This window comes from Meles meles, chromosome 18 (assembly GCF_922984935.1).
Source record: "Meles meles chromosome 18, mMelMel3.1 paternal haplotype, whole genome shotgun sequence".
NCBI classification, from domain to species: domain Eukaryota; kingdom Metazoa; phylum Chordata; class Mammalia; order Carnivora; family Mustelidae; genus Meles; species Meles meles.
Window position 1 is genome coordinate 1,410,085 of NC_060083.1, and position 19,879 is coordinate 1,429,963.

The 19,879-nt window shown below is 51.4% G+C and overlaps 1 non-coding gene across 1 annotated transcript; it reads left to right on the forward strand.

Moving 5' to 3' along the window:
- Positions 1–19,481: 19,481 nt before the first annotated feature.
- On the forward strand, positions 19,482–19,553 carry TRNAW-CCA. The gene has a single exon. It is a non-coding gene; the product is annotated as a tRNA-Trp (tRNA).
- Positions 19,554–19,879: the final 326 nt, after the last annotated feature.

A 19,879-nucleotide genomic window follows, 5' to 3' on the forward strand; every position in this document is an offset into this window, starting at 1 on the left:
AAGCACCCATGGAAAACCTGGCCCAGGGTCACATAACAAGGCCGGGCGCATCCGGGAAAGGTGTCTCTGACATCAGGGGTCCTCCTGGAACTGTTCGGACAGAGTTAGGGTTGCTGAACCTTCTTACGTCATCTTCTCAGGTTCCCTATAACCATTTACAACCTTGAGATTAGCTCCCAAGCTTCTGGGGGTGGCAAAAGGGGACCGGTTTTCCTGTTTCACCTTTAACTGGGCTCAGGCTATGAGAAGGTGACAAAGAGACAGTGAAATCAAATTTGTGATTCACTGTGTGCATGTCCCTTCCCCTCCCAGCGCCATCCTGTGCCAGTAGGGATTGCCTCCATTCTGGGGCTCATTATGGGCCTGACAGTCTATGAGTCCGACAACTACACCCTATTAATCAGTGATGGTTAAAGTGAAGACTGGGGTGTCCTTTCCCCTATCTTCTCTCTCCAGTCACGTGTGGCCCCAGAGTCACCACCCCTCCATGTAATTCCAGAGGGGAGCCTGAACGTCGTTTCCCTTGTCAACCTAAAATTATTAGGAGGCAATAATTAAGCAAGAACATTTAAATGGGATCGAAGAATTGCTATTTGGAGTACACAGACAGGGGTCGCTACCCAAATAGAGTCCCATTAGAAAGCAAAGTTCAAGTCTTTAGAGCCAAAAGGGAATGCTTGCATATGTCGTTTTCAGAGAACTTTTGATTGGTGTTGGCGGAAGAAAGCTAATCTTTGCTGAATGTAGTTGGTTCCTATAAAATCAGTATCCAGAGTCTCTTACTACAGGGAGTCGCAGGTGGTCATGCTGAGTCCTTGGAACATTTTCCGTCTGGCTCAGTTCCAAAGTTCATGGTTCCACTCGTGAGAACGTAAAGCCCATCCCGTTAATGGCCTCCAGCTTCATTTTAGAACCCCTGGACATTAGTCACTCCATTTCTCTGCACCTTTCATAGTCCCAGGGCCCGACTCCCATGACGGTCAGTGTTTTAAAATGTACCCGAGATGTTGGTTTGATTCAGGAATGGCGAGGCCAGTGGATTGAAAGATGATCGCTCTATGCGGGCACCTGGGGGGCTCAGATGGTTGAGCATCTGCCCTCGGCTCAAGTTATGATCTCCAGGTCCTGGGATCGAGGCCCATGTGGGGCTCCCAGCTCAGCAGGGAGTCTGTATCTCCCTCTGCCTCTCTCCCTGCTTGTGCTCTCTTTGTCTCTCTCTCAAACGAATAAATAAACTTTTTTAAAAAAGATGATGACTGCTTTTGAAAGACAGTTTAGTTACAGTCCTCAAGAAGAGGGGGCCATGCCACACAGGCCTCATGGGGAGGCACCCAGGCCGGTCCGGAGGCAAAAGGAGCAAGGGAGTGTGTGTGGACAGAAGCCTTTAGTTTTTGCTGGAAGGATTGGGTGAAATAGGGAATACAGGCTTGGGATTGGCTAGTTTGAATCCCTGCAGCGGCTCTGGGGTGTGGGGACTGTCCCAAGTTGTCTGGTGCATGGCCCTGGGGTGACGTAAGGCAAGGGGATAGTGTCCCACACTGCCAGAGCTTGGCAAAAGAGGTGCTGGGGTTTGCTCTGCAGATCAAAGGTGTGCGTAAAGACCCATCATTTACTCTCTCTAGCTGTTAGCCGACTCTGGCAGGGGCCGTCCCTTCCAGGTCCACAAGGCCACCAGGATGTCAAAGTATCATAAAATACAGAAAATTTAAGACACGATACTGTTGGGGAAGGGTCGGGATGCCTGGGCTGACGCTACAGCCTTCTTGGGATATTCTCCCAGAGTTTTGCCCCATCCCACTAACTGTGGGACCCACATGACTCTGGCGACATACTCAAGAGCTGGGTTCCTGGGGCGCCTGGGTGGCTCAGTGGGTTAAGCCTCTGCCTTTGGCTTGGGTCGTGATCCCAGGGTCTTGGGATTGAGCCTTGCATCGGGCTCTCTGCTCAGTGGGGAACCTGCTTCCTCCTCTCTCTCTGCCTACTTGTGATCTCTGTCTGTCAAATAAATAAAATCTTTTAAAAAAAAAAAGAGTTGGGTTCCTGTCCCAGGGCTGTCCCTGGGGCTTCAGGGAGAAGCAGCAGTGTGTGTGTGTGTGTGTGTGTGTGTCTATATGTACCAGTGTCTGTGTGTACTTTGTGTGTGCACCTTCTCAGCCAATTCCTGTTAAGTATCTGCATGGTCCAAGCTTTGTGAGGCTCGTTCAGACGCCAGCTGAATATTTCTAACTAGACCCCGGAGGCCGGGGAGCCCTTTCCATCCTGGGTGTCCCCACCCCCTTGGGAATCTGCAGAGACACTCTTAGGGTGAGGGAGACACAAAGCTGCTACTTTGGCAAGTCATGTTGCAGGGACCCCAGAGGGAAAAAAAATCTTTCTTGTGTGACCCACCCGGACGGGGCAGGGCACTGGGGAGCACAGCCAACAAGCCCATTAACTTCTAGCACTGTCTCACACAGAGGCCCCTCGTCTCTCCTCTGCCTCCCCAGGACTTCAGTTCCAGTGACCAGACACGTCAAAGACTTTCAAAGAAAATCTGCAGAGACCTGCCTGGAACCGTTTGCCGCTTTCCAGAGAACAGTCCCTTGATTGGAGACTGGTTTAGGGAATGGGTTGGAGGGTTTGGAAGAAAATGATGATGGCACTTTTTTTTTTTCCAGCAAAAGACAAATTTCCTAATGCCTTCATTAGTTAAAACCGCAAACCCAAACAACTCCATACTGAAGAGAGCAAATCCCCAACCGGCTCCTTCCAGGCTGGGGCGCGGGCCTGATACCCCCAGCAGGACTGGCCAGGGTGGGCGCCAGGACTCCAGCCCCCCAGGGCCCCGTGGACGCTTTGGAATGGTTGTGGTTATTAAGTCTAGCAATGCATGGAGACAGGGTTCATCCTTTGTCTGATTTCGGTCCTCCCGACAACCCAGGAAAGTCTGCAAACTCGGGTGATGACCGAAGCCTCCCTCCCCCCAGTGAATCTGTGCACCCCGGAAAGTCTGAGCCAATTGTGACGTCGCACGCCATCCATCCAAAATTTCCACTCTCGGGTAGAGAACCTGCGGCACGAGGCACGGTCGTCCAAGATCCGACTATGGGTCAGGACTTGGGAACAGAAACAAAAGTGTGTTCTCGGTCGGATGTCCGCCCCGTTACACATCCCGCACAAAGGGCATAAAGTCTTTCTTACCCTTAGAACTTGATTTGGCGGCTTCCTGGCCTGGGTCCACCCAGGGGAAATGCAGGAAACTGCAGGCTTCCCTCCCTGCCTGTGATCTGGGGCTGCTCTAGCCAACCGGTCCCCAGTTCAGGGTCCGCCGCAGCGGCCTGGGGTGTCTTTCTTCTGTGCCTGGAGTGCCTCCTGGTGGCTGGCTCGGTAACAACCCACCTCTGACGTCTTGGAAGCCGTGACCTCATCGCGAAGAAGGTCCTACCCCACTCCTCTTTGGGAACTTTCCCTCCCTCATCAGCGCACACCTGGGGAAAGCACGTACCGGTAAAATGACCCAGAGGATGAACGTTTTTGTCTTGTTTAGGATAGTGGGGTCCATACCCATGCCAGGGTCTGTTCCGGTGCATTAGAGATGAATACAGAACCGCCGAAGGAATCAGAGCCCACTCTGCACTGGAACTTCTCTCCTGTGACAAATTCTCGAGATTTTCGATCGACATTTATGAACGACTTCTTGTGTGCCATATACCATATGGGAGTCACGGAAACAGACAAAAAACCCACCGCACTGTTCTTGTCCAAGAGCGATCATTTACTGCTCAAAACAAACCGTACGTCTGTAACAGCAGCTAACGTGGCAGGGACAAGAGAAGGTGTAGGCAAAGGCGCAGGGGACAGCGTCAACCATGCCACCAGGGGTGGCCTCCTGGGGGAGCTGGTGTGTGAGCGGAGGCTGAAGGAGGAATCGAATTTCAGAAGTGGGGAAGGGCAAGTGCGCGGCAATGCCTTCCTCAGTCTCCCTTCTCGCCCTTGCATCATCCCTCCTCGTTCCTCACTCTTGCGGGGGCTGAATCCTTGGATGCCTGACATCACGCCTCTCCTGGAGGTCTCGGTGGCTAGTCCTGCCTGCCTCCCCAATCCTTCTCTCTCTGGCCGCATCCATCTCTTGGAAGCTTCTCCCCACCCGGACACTCTCACACCCCAGCCCTGACCTGAGCACTGACTGGCGGTCAGAATCCCGCAGCGGCCAGCCCTGAAGATGGACTCGGGCAGCCAAGACGTTACTGGGACATCAGCAGGAGGCGGGACCCAAGGGAATGTGGCTCAGCCTGTGACCTGAGAAAGAAAAGTCATAGAGGATTTAAGATCCACAGTAAACTTTGTTTATAGAAACTTATTCTAGGGGTTCCTGGGTGGCTCAGTGGGTTAAGCCGCTGCCTTTGGCTCAGGTCATGATCTGCTCTGCAGGGAGCCCGCTTCCTCCTCTCTCTCTGCCTGCCTCTCTGCCTACTTGTGATCTGTCTGTCAGATAAATAAAATCTTAAAAAAAAAATAAAGAGACCGTTCCTATGCATACACAATTCGGTGGTTTTGAATATTTCTGGAGTGACGCGACCATCACCAGAATCAATTCTAGAACATTTTCTTCCCCTCAACAGAAACCCCGCAAACCTAAGCTACTGCCCCTGAATTTCCCACCTCCACGGCCACCCTGGGCCTCAGAAATCTCGTGTCTGTTTCTGTATGTTCGCCTCTTCTGGAAGTCCTTTGTGAAATCTTCATCTTGGACTTCTAGGCTCCAGAGCTGTGAGAAAATAAATTTCTGATAATAAGCCACCCAGCCTGTGGTACTTTGTTATGGTGGCCTTAGAAAACACAACGCGATCATTATTCTTTATTTCTTTTGTTGGAAATGCTGCAGGAGTTCTGATATTTGTGTGGGTAACTACGCCAACTAGTCACCAGGAGTTAGCAATGGGCAAAAGTTGAGCCTGTCTGAAAAAAAACCCAGGCCTTCTCATCAGCTGGCCTCCCCTACAAGGATATAGATGGGAAGATAGTCCGACTGGGAAGATTTTGGAGACCCTCTATTCTTGTAGTGCGCAGCACTGACTGCATATTGGAATCATTTCAGAAATTCTTCTTTTATTAAAGATTTTATTCAGGGCGCCTGGGTGGCTCAGCAGGTTAAGCCTCTGCCTTCGGCTCAGGTCATGATCTCAGGGTCCTGGGATGGAGCCCCGCATCGGACTCTCTGCTCTGCAGGAAGCCTGCTTCCTCCTCTCTCTCTCTCTCTCTCTCTCTGCCTGCCTCTCTGCCTGCTTGTGATCTCTGTCTGTCAAATAAAATCTTTTTTAAAAAATGTGTTTAAGCCTGGGACTGGACTCAAGGGACTTGGAAGCCACTTGAACCTGGGAGGTGTGCCATCAGAGGTGGGTTGAGAAGGTGGCTTCTGGGGGCAGGCTTGGTCATGGGTCATCAGATGGCCTCAAGGCTGAGATTTGGAGTAAAGAAAAGGCCACAGAGTCCCCAGCATTCATCAGAGTTGTGGGAAATAACGCGTTTTGTTATACAGACTTGAAAACGCAAAGAGGAGATCTGGTTCCTGCTCCACTGAGGAACAGCAGAGGCGGCCGGCTCTGTCCCGGAAATTTGTCCAATAAAAACTCTAGTAGAAAGGGGCGCCTGGGTGGCTCAGTGGGTTAAAGCCTGTCTTCAGCTCGGGTCATGGTCCCAGGGTCCTGGGATCGAGCCCCGCATCGGGCTCTCTGCTCGGCGGGGAGCCTGCTTCCCCTTCTCTCTCTGCCTGCCTCTCTGCCTACTTGTGATCTCTGTCTGTCAAATAAATAAAATCTTTAAAAAAAAATTTTTTTTGAAACTCTAGTAGAAAACATGGAACCGGAACCAGCAGACCCACTTTGTGAGAAATCTCTGGAAGGAGGGAAGGTTTGGCGGGTGGTGTGTGCATGTCTGTGTGTTCACAGAGTTGGAGGTGGGGAGTCTACAGCCGGGGGCACGGGAGACTCCGACTGTAAGAAGAACACGTAGCGCTGGTGTGGGTTTTCAGAGACGACATCCGAGCAGCACAAACACCCTGTGGGTGAGGAACTGGGGGCAGGAGGGAGGAACTGACATGCCCGGTCTCGACTCCCCTCTATTCTCCAGGCCTCCAGGACCGGTGGCTGCCAGTGCAATCCCAGGGCTGCCCTTCTTGGATGCCTGAAGGTGAAGCCCTGACCTGAACAGTTTCCTGGAGTCTAAGGCTCCAGATGTCCATGACCACAACCAGGCCAGACGTGCTGTGCGCTCTCGGCCCAAAACCTCTGATTCCTTGACTCCCCATTGCTGCACGTAGAGCAGGGTCTGGCTACCATCCCCTCTCGACAGTCTGCCAGAGGGACTGATCCCCCCCAGGGTGAGGGAGGAAAGATGGGCAGAGACCAGAACCACTTCCGCGAAAGAGGAACAATCACGTACGGCATGGGGAGAAGAAACCTTAGAACGGATGGATCAAAAATATGAAAAAATATGAGCGTCTGGGTGGCTCAGTGGGTTAAGCCTCTGCCTTCGGCTCAAGTCATGATCTCGGGGTCCTGGGGTCGAGCCCCGCATCGGGCTCCCTGCTCAGCGGGGAGTCTGCTTCTCCCTCTCCCTCTGCCCCTCCCCCTGCTCCTGTTCTCTCTCATTCTCAAATAAAATCTAAAAAACACACACACAAAAAAAACAAATGAAACAAGTGTGCAAGCATACTAAAGTGCACAAGGCAGATATCAACAACGGGAAATGGGGAAGATCACTGAGGATAAAGTTGAATTATTCGGTAAGAAAAATGCGATACTGTTAATATTTGCTGTGGTTTATTACTTATACTACATCGAGTTCCACAATGAATCCACGCGTCTTTATGTTTTATTCTTAGCATTTATGTACTGTATATGTGCTTTTTGTCTGTGTTCATGTACACATTTATCTCTAACTTTATCTCTACTCCCATCAGATTAAAAATGAACTGTCATTGGGGAAGAACAATGAGAAACATTTACGAACTGGGGCTCTTTTCTGACTTTCTGTGTCTGCAAGGGATAAAGTTTCCTTCAGTGATCGTACAGATACAAATTGTAATCACTCATCAACAAGCTGCTCTGTAGGATCCTTTATATTCTTTTTTAAAAGATTTTATTTACTTGTTTGACAGAGAGAGAGACAGCAAGACAGGGAACACAAGCAGGGGTTGTGGGAGACGCAGAGCAGGGAGCCCGGTGCGGGGCTCGATCCCAGGACCTGGGATCATGACCTGAGCCGAAGGCAGAGGCTTAACAACTGAGCCACCCAGGCACTCCGACCCTTTTTAGTCTTTATTTTTTTCATTGCAACCAAATTTTTGATGCAAAGTATAAAGAGCAAATTAATTTATAATGTTTTCGTGACAAACTGTGTCTACCCTCTTCCCCTCATCTCTCCTCCCCCAGTGTTACCCACACCCAACTTTCTTGGCAGATTTCTTCTGGGTTCGCGTCTGCACATTTCTAAATGACATACGTGCATTTTGGCCCATTCAGCCATCCCACCACACCGCACACAACCAGTTTCATCCGCCTCGTCCTTCCCCATGTAATGCGGTGGGGGTAACATTTCTGAGACCCAGAAAATGCTGCCATATTGTTTTGTTCTTGATCTGGTCTCTAGCTTTCATAGAGAGGATGTGTGGCGATCCTTTTCATACTGAGAAGCGGGAGTGCTTTCAGCGAATTCCACTCTGGTGTGCCCTGTCTGGGCCACTGGCTTGAAGGTGCTGATGTCATCCCGATAATTACGTGAGTGCAAACCCCAGGATACATTGTGGAGTGGACACAAGCATCCGGGTTAACAAATACCCCATTTCCGGTTGGTATCTGTTGTTTCAGTCAGCCCTTACAGAACAGTGCCCAAGTCATGGGGATTCCTTTTCACACGAAAAAGGAACTTAATAAAAAGAAGGAATAATTCAAAGTAGAAGTGAGCAAATGAGTTAAGAGCAGCGCTGGATTTACAGACGGATGGAGCTGAGTTCGAATCCCACCCCTGGCATCTAAAAGACATGTTGCTGCAGATGAATGAATGAAGAAGGTGTGGTCTATGCACACAATGGAATACTATGCAGCCATCAAAAAATGAACTCTTGCCATTTGCGATGATGTGGTTGGAACTAGAGGGCATCAGGCCAAGTGAAATGAGTCAATCAGAGAAAGACAATTATATGATTTCACCCATCTGTGGAATTTGAGAAACAAAACGGGATCACAGGGGAAGAGAGGGAAAAATAAAACAGAAGAAATCAGAGAGGGAGACAAACCATAACAGACTCTCAACCATAGGAAAAAAAAACCCGAGGGTTGCTGGAGGGCAGATGGGTAGGGGGATGGGGTTACTGGGTGATGGGCATTAAGAAGGCGCCTGATTGGGGCGCCTGGGTGGCTCAGTGGGTTAAGCCTCTGCCTTCGGCTCAGGTCATGATCTCAGGGTCCTGGGATCAAGCCCCGCATCAGGCTCCCTGCAGGGAGCCTGCATTCTCCTCTCTCTCTGCCTGCCTCTCTGCCTACTTGTGATCTCTCTGTCAAATAAATAAATAAAATCTTTAAAAAAAAAAAAAAAAAAAAAAGAAGGCGCCTGATGTAATGAGCACTGGGTGTTCTATACCAGGACGAGTCACTGAACTCTACCTTTGAAACTAATGATATGCTCTATGTTAATTGAACTTAAATTAACTTTTTAAAAAATGACATTTTAGGGGCGCCTGAGTGGCTCAGTGGTTTAAGCCGCTGCCTTCGGCTCAGGTCATGATCTCAGGGTCCTGGGATGGAGTCCCACATCGGGCTCTCTGCTCAGCAGGGAGCCTGCTTCCCTCTCACTCTCTCTGACTACCTCTCTGCCTACTTATGATCTCTCTCTATCAAATAAATAAATAAAATCTTAAAAAAAATAAAAAAAATAAAAAATGACATTTTACTCTATGACTATATGTTATTGGCTGTATTGTGTCCCTCTAAAAATCCGTATGTTGGAGTCCTAACCAGGTATATTGGGAGACAGGGCCTTTAAAGACGTGATTATATTAAAGTGATCATATGGGCGGGCTCGAATCCAATGTGACTGCTACTTTCTTAAGATTTTTTAAAGATTTTATTTATTTATTTGACAGACAGAGATCACAAGTAGGCAGAGAGGCAGGCAGAGAGAGACGGGGAAGCAGGCTCCCCGCCAAGCAGAGAGCCCGACGCGGGACTCGATCCCAGGACCCTGAGATCATGACCTGAGCTGAAGGCAGAGGCTTTAACCCACTGAGCCACCCAGGTGTCCCACCCAACAGGTTTTAAAATATATCATACACTGCCTCTCTGCCTACTTGTGATGTCTGTCAAATAAATAAATAAATCTTAAAATAAATAAATAAATAAAATATACCATACAACATGTCTTCTCTGAATAAAGCAGGATGAAGATAAGAACCAAACATAAGGAAAGCTGTGTGTCACAATTCACCAATTTGTGGATAATATAAACATGCTCTTAAACAACCAATGGCTCAAACAAGAAATCGTAAGGGAAATTAGAAAATACTCAACGCCGATAAAATGAAAACACATCATACAAAACTTATAGGATGCAGTGAAAACAGTGCTAAGGGGTAAACTTAGAGCTATAAATGTTTCTCTCACAAAAGAAGAAAAATCTCGAATTAACAACCTAACTTTACAACTTAAGAAACCAGAAAAAGAGGGGCGCCTGAGTGGCTCAGTCAGTTAAGCGGCTGCCTTCAGCTCAGGTCATGATCCTGGGGTCGTGGGATCAAGTCCTGCATCAGACTCTCCCTGTTCAGTGGGGAGCCTGCTTCTCCCTCTCCCACTCCCCCTGCTTGTGCTCTCTCTTAAAATAAATGAAGTCTTATAAAAAAAAAAATAGCACCAAAAATACAATGGTTACATATAAACTAAACCAAGAAGACAAAAGATTTGTGCACTGAAAACTGTAACACATTGTTGAAATGAAAGAAGATGCATGAGGGGCACCTGGGTGGCTCAGCTGGTTAAGCATCTGACTCTTGGTTTGGGCTCAGGTCATGAACTCCATGTCCTGAGATCGAAGCCCAGGTCGGACTGGCACAAAGCTGGGAGTCTGTCCCTCTCCCTTCCCTTTTGCCCTTCCCCTCACTCTCTCTAATAAATAAAATCTTTATTATAATAAAATCTTAAAAAAAAAAAAAAGACAAAAATGGAAAGACAACTCACCTTCATGGGACTGAAAAAGGTTCTTGTCAAGATGCCAATACTATAGGGACACCTGGGTGGCTCAGGGGGTTAAGCCTCTGCCTTCGGCTCAGGTCATGATTCCAGGGTCCTGGGATCGAGCCCCGCATTGGGCTCTCTGCCCCGCAGGGAGCCTGCTTCCTCCTCTCTCTGCCTGCCTCTCTGCCTACTTGTGATCTCTGTCAGATAAATAAATAAAATCTTTAAAAAAAAAGATGTCAATACTATTTACAACCACAGTGTAGCAGCCAGTGGCTACCCTGTAAGACGGTATAGCTGTAATGTGTCAGATTTTTCTTTTTCTAATGAGCAGGAAAAACATCTCAGGCAAAGAAGCCCTTTCAGGAGAATTTAACCTAATACAAAAGAATTATTTAGAAGAAATCGGCACAAGATGTACACAAAGAAACTAGGAGTAACAGCGAAGTCTGTCTAGAACGCTCATGAAGACGGGTCAGAGTGAATGAAAACTATGATCAAAACTTGGCATCAGGCGCGCCTGGGTGGCTCCGTGGGTTAAGCCTCTGCCTTCGGCTCAGGTCATGGTCCCGGGGTCCTGGGATCGAGCCCCGCGTCGGGCTCTCTGCTCGGCAGGGAACCTGCTTCCTCCTCTCTCTCTCTGCCTCCGGTGATCTCTAATAAATAAATAAACACAATCTTTAAAAAAAAAGACTTGGCATCTTGGCATCACGCTCGGCGCCGGCGGGCGGGGACGCGGGCTCGGGCGCCCGCGCTGGGGCACAGGACAGCGGGCGAAATGCACGCGCGGAAACGGCCGCCCACGGCAGCAGGGAGTGACCGCGGGGCCTGGGCGGCTGTTTGCCCAGTCCAGCACGCGGGACTCCCGCCTCCGGGCCCGCGTGGCTGAGAAGAGCCGAGCCGGCCCGCTCCTGCGCTCCCCGCGCCCGCACGCTGCTTCCCGGCCCGCGAGCTTCCCTCGCCCGCGCCGGCTCCTCGGAACACGACACGGTCTCGCTGGAACGAGCCGCCCGTGCTCCTGGCTTCTCCCGGCCCTGCTGCCCGGACCCCGGCCCGTCCGCCTGCCGCTGCCCCCCGGCTCCCTCGGAGCTCGGTCCGGTCGCGCGGTGGGCGGCGGCTCCGGAGGGCCGCAGGAGCGAGGGAGCGAGCGGTTTGTGCGCCGTCACCATGGAAACCCCCGCGGGCCTCGGGCGGGGCTCCGGAAGGGGCGTGGCCAGAGCCTCGCGCGGCGGCCGCGGAGGTCCCACCGCGCACCGGGATCCGCGGATTCCCGTCGGCACCCGGGTTCCGGTTCGAACTGCGCCCTGGGCCTCGTGGAAGCAGCAGGCCCGTGGCAGGCAGCTCGGCGCTGGTAAAGCGGGCTTGAGGAGCGTTCCTCCCTGCGGTGGCCCACCGACCGGCCGGCGATCGACAGCGGCTTCCGAACCGAGGAAGGACGGGCGGGACAGGCTGAGAGGGAGGTGGAGGCCGGGTCTCTCTGGGACCTGGAATCAGGCGGAGGAATTTCATGGGGAACTTCCGGGGGCGGAGTCACGTGCCCAGGGGACCGCTCGACGTCACAGACGCCCGCTGTGACGGCCGCGCAACCTCAGCCGCGATTGGCTGGGCGGCGGGATAAAAGCCCAGGGGTGGAGCCCAGCCGGACCCGGAGTCTGCGCGGAGAGGGGTCTGCGCGGAGAGGGGTCTCCGCGGCTCGGCTCCTCCCTCCGGGTTCTTCCTCCCCCGCCCTCCGCTGTTCCCCTGTTGGGCGCCCGGCCTCCGGGGTCTCAGACCCGACCTCAGCCCCCGGGTTTCGGCTATCGCCCGTCCGGACCAGGGCTGCAGCTGGGCGTACAGCCCTCGGGTCGTCCAGACCCACCATAGCCCCCGCTCCAGGCTCCCAACCTCGCTCGTGCACCTGCGGCTTCCCTCCCCGGTGGCCGTGGCCAGCCGGGCTAGGCAGCGGGGCCTCAGGGAGCAGAGCCCCAGGGATGCTCAGGGAAGGCACCAAAGGGCGAAGACACCAAGGGCCTCAGTGGAGGTCACTGACCAGCTGGACAACTCGGGAGCCTCTAGAACAAATTTATCCTGAAACCCATTCAACCTTTGGAAACATCCATTAAAGGAACTGAGGACACAGCGTAGGACCTAAAATAAGGGTCATGCCCTGTAGAGAGAAATCAAAACAGGGAACGAGGAACCAAGTCTTGAGAGTCGAAGAGCGCTGACGGATGCAGACGGTTCTGGCGAAACACCAGGACCTCGAAACAGGGCTACGAAGAGTCCCACCAGATACCAGACGTGTGGCTAGTACAGTTCTTTCTCTTAAGGAACCACTGGATTGGTTGTTCTGACGGAGATGAGGGACCCAAGCCTTGGACCAGAATGTCTTGAAATGTTTGCGACTCTCTAATTATCATGATCTTATTCTTAGGAACATTTCCCCTCAACAAGAGAAGATGTTATTGCCCGAACCACAGATCAAACGGCCAAAAGCATCTCCATAAAAATTCAAAAGGCTTTACGATACTGTCAAAATACAAATGGAACCTCAAAGCAGAACATTTCCAAGGGGGGTTGGGGGGCCAGTAAAAGGCTCTTCAGAGGAAGTTCCCTATATATGAACAGGGAAGAGCAAATACCATCAAAGGTCAAGTTGTAACAATGGACAAATGCAAGACCAGATAGGTTGCAAAGATTAAATAAAGTAAAATATCAAATACCCACCACCAGGGACAGAGTGGGTGCTCCGAGGAAGTAATTGATAAAATGACAAAGATGGGAGTTCCCGGGCCACTCAGATTAGGTTTATTACTCATTTTGTGATGATTCCCCAATTTACATGTCTATCCGATAACTGGCAGGAAGTTTACGCTCTGGGTATTCCGGGCCTGCAATTAAAGGGATTTGGTTGGAGTCCATCACAGAAGAATCGGAGACCAGGATGAGGTAGAGAAACACTGAGAATGTAAAGTGGGAAAAGGGGCCAGCCAGCACCACAGCCGCCACCTGGCTGATAGGACTCCCCGTGAGTATTCACCGCAAACTCCGTTACTACTCACGTGTACAGCATTTACCCCTGAATCAGGTTAAATTACATCTCCTGCAGCCCTGGTCAGCTCTGTACTGGCCCAGGGCCTCAGTGCTGACATCTCCATGGAAACCTAGTAGTCACACTACACACTAAATACTAGGAACAAGGCTGATCTCTCAGGAATCCTCCATTTATTTAAAAATATTATTAGAATGAGAGAGCACACAAGTTGCGGGGGGACTGGAAGGGGCAGAGAGAGGGAAGCTCCTCACTGAGCAGGGAGCCCTATGTGGGGCTCGATCCCAAGTCCCTGAGATGATGACCTGAGCTGAAGGCAGGTGCTTAGCTGACTGAGCCACCCAGGCGCCTCCGGAATTCATTTTTAGAGCATTACTTTGTTCAATCCTTACAACGACCTTTTGAGATAAGTTATATTGCACTCAGTTTCGAATTGAGGAATCTGGGGAAAAGAAATGTTGGGTGACCTCTCCAATATCCCACAGCTGGTAGGTGGTGAAGACAGGACTGGAACCTGTGTCCTGACACCCAGCCCCACTGGGTACACTTCCTGCCTTCTCCTTGGCAGAGTGGATTTTCTCACAGTAACCACTGGCTATGTCTATGCTGCTAAAGACATTTTAATCCTATAATTAAATTCTAGTAACAGGGCACCTGGGTGGCTCGGTGGGTTAAGCCTCTGCCTTTGGCTCGGGTCATGATCTCCGGGTCCTGGGATCGAGTCCCGCATCGGGCTCTCTGCTTGGCAGGAAGCCTGCTTCCTCCTCTCTCTGCCTGCCTCTCTGCCTACTTGTGATCTCTGTCAAATAAATAAAATCTTTAAAAACATAATAAATTAATTAAGTAATTCTGGTAACAGGGACAAGGTTCCCCCCCTTTAGTTAGAAACTATACCCCATCTTGAAAGACAGCTGTTTTAGTCCAAAAAAGAGCATCATCTTTTTCACTTGCTTTTGGTGGAATTTCAAGGCCTGTCTGGCCCTGAAGCCAGTCTCCAGATACGATGTGGGAAACAAAGGCTGAAGAAACAATTGAACTTCCTTCCTAAACAGCCTATGGACAAGTCCTTGAAACAGGCCGAGTGGTATTCCTCCCGGAGCTCAGCTGCCTCGATGTTGACACTTTGCTAAGGGCAAAAGCTCTCTTAGCCGACCCCCCAGGAGCCTGTACTTACTTCTTTAACATATAGAAATTCCTTTGGAAATGTGCTTATCTCTACCCCGCACCCCCAAGATACACGTTAGTGACCATCCCCGAAGCATCCGGCCCACTGACAGACACCCAAAGACACAGGGTTTACTGAGCTGTAATAAATGAACTTTTCCTAACAACAGCCAGCCCCCTCGGGGTCCTGGAAACCTTGCTTCTGAAGTTCCCTGGAGACTTACACTGACCCTAATCCCCTCCCAACCTGAAAGTGTATCATGGGCCACTCCTCACCACCCTAGTACAGCTCTTTCTGCCCACGTGCCCTGACCCCATTCTTTAATAAAACCACCTTTTTGCACCGAAGACGTCTCAAGAATTCTTTCTCGGCCATTGGCTGCAAACCCCAATATTTTTCTATATCACACATAGCCCCTGCTTCCTAAGCCACAGTTGCCGTCCAGTTTCTTTGGTGAGCATTAGCAAACACGGCTCTGGGGGTTAGGAAAAGTTCCAGGGACCAGTTCAGGGAACAGCGTCACATGAGGCAAAGACAAACTGAGAAGGTCACGTTTATTGTCACGTTGGGACTAGTAATCAGGACCCTTGGCTCTTGCTAGCTGCGCTCATAGCTGATACGCCAGTAGACCTAAAAGTTTCTGTTTCTGGCATTCCATTTCTCCAATGTAAAGGATATCCGCCCTGTCCCAGTCTCCTCTGGTCCTGAACAAAAGTGACAACCTAATTAAACCGCTGAAAGATATTCAAGCTCCGGGGGCACCTGGCTGGTTCAGTCCATAGAGCATGTGACCCTTGATCTCAGGGTAATGAGTTCAAGCCCCAAGTTGGGTATAGAGCTTAAAAAAAAAAATTTCAAGTCGTGACTTGTCAGCCAACTGTCCCGGGTGTCAACAGAACCACCTCAGCAAAACTAAAGCCTAGCAGGTCACAGAAGCTTTAAAGGGGAGAGGGGCAGGGAGGGAAGAAACAGCAACTGTTTTCACTCGTAATCGCTTTGGATTTTCCCATTTTAAGGGAGGGTTTCTTTCGTAAGGAAGGTTTTAGACACAAAGAATGGAAACCTAGGATCAAAGCAAATTATCATAATCGAAATGCCTACAAGAAAAAAAATTGAAGTGCCTAAGGTTGACACACTCCCCAAATCTGCCATCTTTTTTGTTCTGTTTGGTTTGGTTTGGCCTCTATGCAGCGACCAGATTCAACTCCCATCTCCCCCTCGCTGGTTTAGGATGGCCCTTTCACGGCAGGTCATCAGGAGGCTAGGGCCTGGAGACCTGTCCTTGGCTAGGGCTCTGGATTATGCCACTCTGAGTCCCAGTGAGTATTTCTGATGAAATTCTAAATGTTCCAGCAGTTCCAAGGGTGTTTGTCCTTCTGAAGAGGGGAGAAGCAGACAGACAGCCTCCCGCTGTGAGCCTTTGGCCACCACAACTTGCTGTCATCCGCCTACTGTCATTGTCTTCTGATGCAGGGGTGGGGTCCTCCCGCAGGCTGTCTCTGTTCCCAGCTCTCTCCTCGGGGTGGCAGAGCGGCTGCCAGGGCTCCATCACAGCCTCACAGCTCCCCCCACCCCCGTCCAGGTCAGCTTCCTCCCCAAAGGCTTCCTCCTCTCACCAGTTCCTCCCAAAATACCTTCTGGGCTCTCCTCCCAGTCTCCCCCTATGCCTCCCAAGAAGCCAGCCTGCCCCAGAGCTGCATGCTAGAAAAACTCACTCCATAGAGCACCTTCTCGGGCCTGTTTTCAAGTCACTGTTGGAATGTGCTGGAAAAGGAATGTGTCTGTCAGAAAGATCTAGGACATCTTTGACGGGCTCTGGGGAGTTGGAACATTTTCAGTCCCTTAGGAAACAAAGCCAGGGAAAAACTTTTTCTAAGCGATAGCTCAGTTGCCTGGGTCTAAGCAGAGACTGAGAAGCCAAAGTTAACATTTTTCTCTGTGGTGGGGCAGCCCTCGGCATAATGCCGGCAGCCTTCCTTCTCCACAGCAGTTCCTCCTGGACTTCTCCCTTCCACACCTCTTTATTCAAGAGTCCCTGATGTTCCCTCATACAGGCACGCATTCACCAAAGCCAGCTTCCCTGCCTCGCTCCCTTGGAAATCCACACTGGGCTTGGACCATGGAACCATCGAGATGGCGCCCGTCGCTTCCTTATTACAGTGTTGATGAGAACAGCCTGGAAGGTATGGCTGTGCATTCATGTTTCATTGTTTCTTTGGTACCTATTCTCTACAAGAGAGAATGCCTGGACAGAAGGATTTTTTAAAAACATTTGCCACATCACAGTCCACACAGTGCTCCCAATGTACACATTCGCTTCCAGTGTTGCGTGAATTCTCATAGATCTTCATTTTCCCCGCACCCCCGCCAATGTTGGCACTACCCTGTTTCTTTTGGTATTTAACTGGACCTTGACGGTCATGTGGTTTTGAAGTTTTGTGTATTTTACGGGGGATTTTTTGTTTCCATTTTTTCTTGTTTTGTGTGTGTGTTTGTTGTTGTTGTTTTGAAGATTATTCATTTGACAGAGAGAGATCACAAGTAGGCAGAGAGGCAGGCAGAGAGAGGAGGAAGCAGGCTCCCCACTGAACAGAGAGCCCATTGAGGGGCTCGATCCCAGGACCCTGAGATCATGACCTGAGCCCAAAGCAGAGGCTCAACGCACTGAGCCACCCAGGCGCCCCTGTGTTTGTTTTGAATAAGAGTTTAGTTCTAGAATAAAGAAGCAGTGTTCTGTGGTGTCTGGGCAGTCCCAGAATTTCAGTGAGCCTTAGGCTGGGATGAGGGCGAGGCCAGTGAGGCCCTCTCCTGGGGGCAAAATGCAAGGAGTGTGGGTGGTGCCCAAAAACTCGGTAGTCAAGATAAATTTAAAAAAAAATTATATTATATATATGTGTGTGTGTGTGTGTGTGTATATATAGTTTTTTAAAAAATTAATGCCAAACTCCAAGATGAACAAAATGTCAAAATTATAAATAAGAGGCTTTAGCTGGGTGCATGGGCCTGACTTCCTCCTTCCCTTCACTTTGGTAAGGCCCTGGCAAGCAAGAGTCTTATTTTTATTTATTTTTAAAGATTTTATCTATTTGAGTGAGTGTGAGCAAGAGAGAGGACAAGCCAGGGGGAGAGGCAGAGGGAGAATCAGATTCCCCCCACTGAGCAGGGAGCCAAGAAGGAAGGTTGGTCGGTGGTGGGGCTTGATCCAACGACCCCGGGATCATGACCTGAGCAGAAGCAGATGTTTGACTGAGCCACCCAGGTGCCCAAATCTTACTTTTAAAAAGGACCCTATAACCCTATCTGCACAAATCTCTTTAATCCCTTCACCCGATGATATTACCACACTGTAGTTTAAAATAAAAACTAGCTTTGGGTTCCACATCTGGGGAGAAGGGCCAGGACATGACAGGTATATCTAAAAATCTGAGCAGGGCTTTCAAGAGTGTCTCTGGTCTTTCCTTGGGTGTGAAGCATCCCTTCCAGTAGATTCTGCACTCTTGACCTCTATGGGAAAGGAGCTGGCTGTTCCTCACAGTGACTTTGCTATGTGGCCAGTGCCGGAGGTCCTCAAGGGGGAGCAGGGAAGGAAGTTCATCATCACCCCAAAAGAGAATCCAAACCTCAGAGTTCTGACATTTCGGTCCCTTCTTAGATCTCTGAGAAACATTTCTGTCACTCCCTAGCTCCCCACACCTTCCCCTAATCAGGGCCCAATTCACCTCTGGCCGTCAAAAGCAGTAAGTAAGGGACTCTGGTCTGGCTACTTGTAGAGGCAATCAGTAATCTTGGGCTAGCTGACTCTTCTTCCCCTGCTGAAGACAGGGATAGAACCTTCTGGTCTCTGCTTCTCTGACAGCCTTCAGCAGCTGTCTCAGGACTCACACTTAACCCCAAAGCCTGCTGTTTTCACACTGGGCCATAAACACAAAATTTGACAAGATTCCTATCCAAGATTCATAGAAGCTCTGGTGGCCTTAGCTGTCCCCAAGTAATCAGGATGGTGAGAGAGCCCTTACCCCTCACCGGCTTCGCCGAGAGCCCCAGACACTGTTCCTCTTTCCCTCCTGTAAAGAGTGAGGCCCATTCTGGATCTTCCTTCCCTGAACATCAGGCCCTTGTGGGGAATTGTATTTATTGCAGTAATTGATGCTTCATGTTCTTAGACCAGAAGAGTGCTCTATAATATTAATAGCTTTAAAAAAAAAAATCAAGAGCTTATTTGCTCACTCATTTATAATTTTATTTAATAAAAAAAAGGAAAAAGTACTGTCCAAAAGCAGGGACTTCAGACTCCCACGACGTGGACAATGAGCCGCTTCAAATCATGCTCGGAAAAAATATTACCTAAATTATGCGCACGGTATTAGGACAAGCGAGGCCACTGACAGCAGGTCGTGTCCGAGACGATGGCATCTCAGAAACGAATTGGAAGCCACCGGAAAGGAGTGGGGGCGGTAAAGTTCACGTTCTCGACCTGGTGCCGGACACACCTTAATAGGGTCCTTTTCCCTACGGGGGCCGCCCCTCGAGTCCAAGATCGAAACTGCAGAAGTAAACGTCGCGCACGATCATGCATGAGCAGGCGACCTCCCCCGGGGGGGCTTCAAGGACTGCGTCTTCGCGACCTCGCGGTGACCCTCGTCAAGGAAAAGGTTTCCTTTGACGCTTTGCAAAGACTGAGCGCGCGGCGGCGTCCCAGCCCGGGGAACGAGGCGCCCCGGTGCCGGCGCGGGCGGGGGGGGCGCCCGCTTCTCCTTCCCCGCCCGCCCCGCGCCGCGGCGGCTGCAGCTCCCGGGTGCGGAGCGGGCGGCGGCCGGGCGAGTCGGGCCCCGCGGGCACCCGGGCTCCGGCGGGCGGGGAGGCGCTCCGGCTCCGCGGCCCCCGCGCGCGAGCTTCCCGGAAGCCGAGGAGCGAGGCCGCTCGCGCCCCTCCCCTTCGGGGCGACCCGGGCGCCGGGCGGGGCGGGGCGGGGCGGGGCGGGGCGGGGGAGGGGCCGCGCCTCCCGGCCTAGGTGCCCGGAGCCGCGGGCCGGTGCCGGCGCAGCGAGGTCTTGAGCGACGCGGAGTCGTGCGCTCGCTGTGACCTCGTGGCGCAATGGTAGCGCGTCTGACTCCAGATCAGAAGGTTGCGTGTTCAAGTCACGTCGGGGTCACGGGCCCTTTTTTTCCTCCCCCGCAGCACCGGGGACTGGGAGGAGCCGTCGTGGGAGCGATGGGGCCTCGGGCGACCGTAGCTGCCGTCGCCGCGGCAGAAAACGCCGCTCTTTTGGCCTCGCGTGGCGAGTCCGGGCTTGGCGCCGGCGATCGCGGGAAGCGGACGCGGCTTCTGGCGACCGGCAGGAGGCGTCGCGGCCGCGCGGAGCGACCCCGCCCCGCCCCGCCGCCCCCCGTCCGCACGCGCCCCTGGGGCTCCCGGCCCCTCCTCCCCACTCCCCTCCCCCAGCGCCCTTGGGCCCCTCGGAACAGCGCCTGCTGGAAG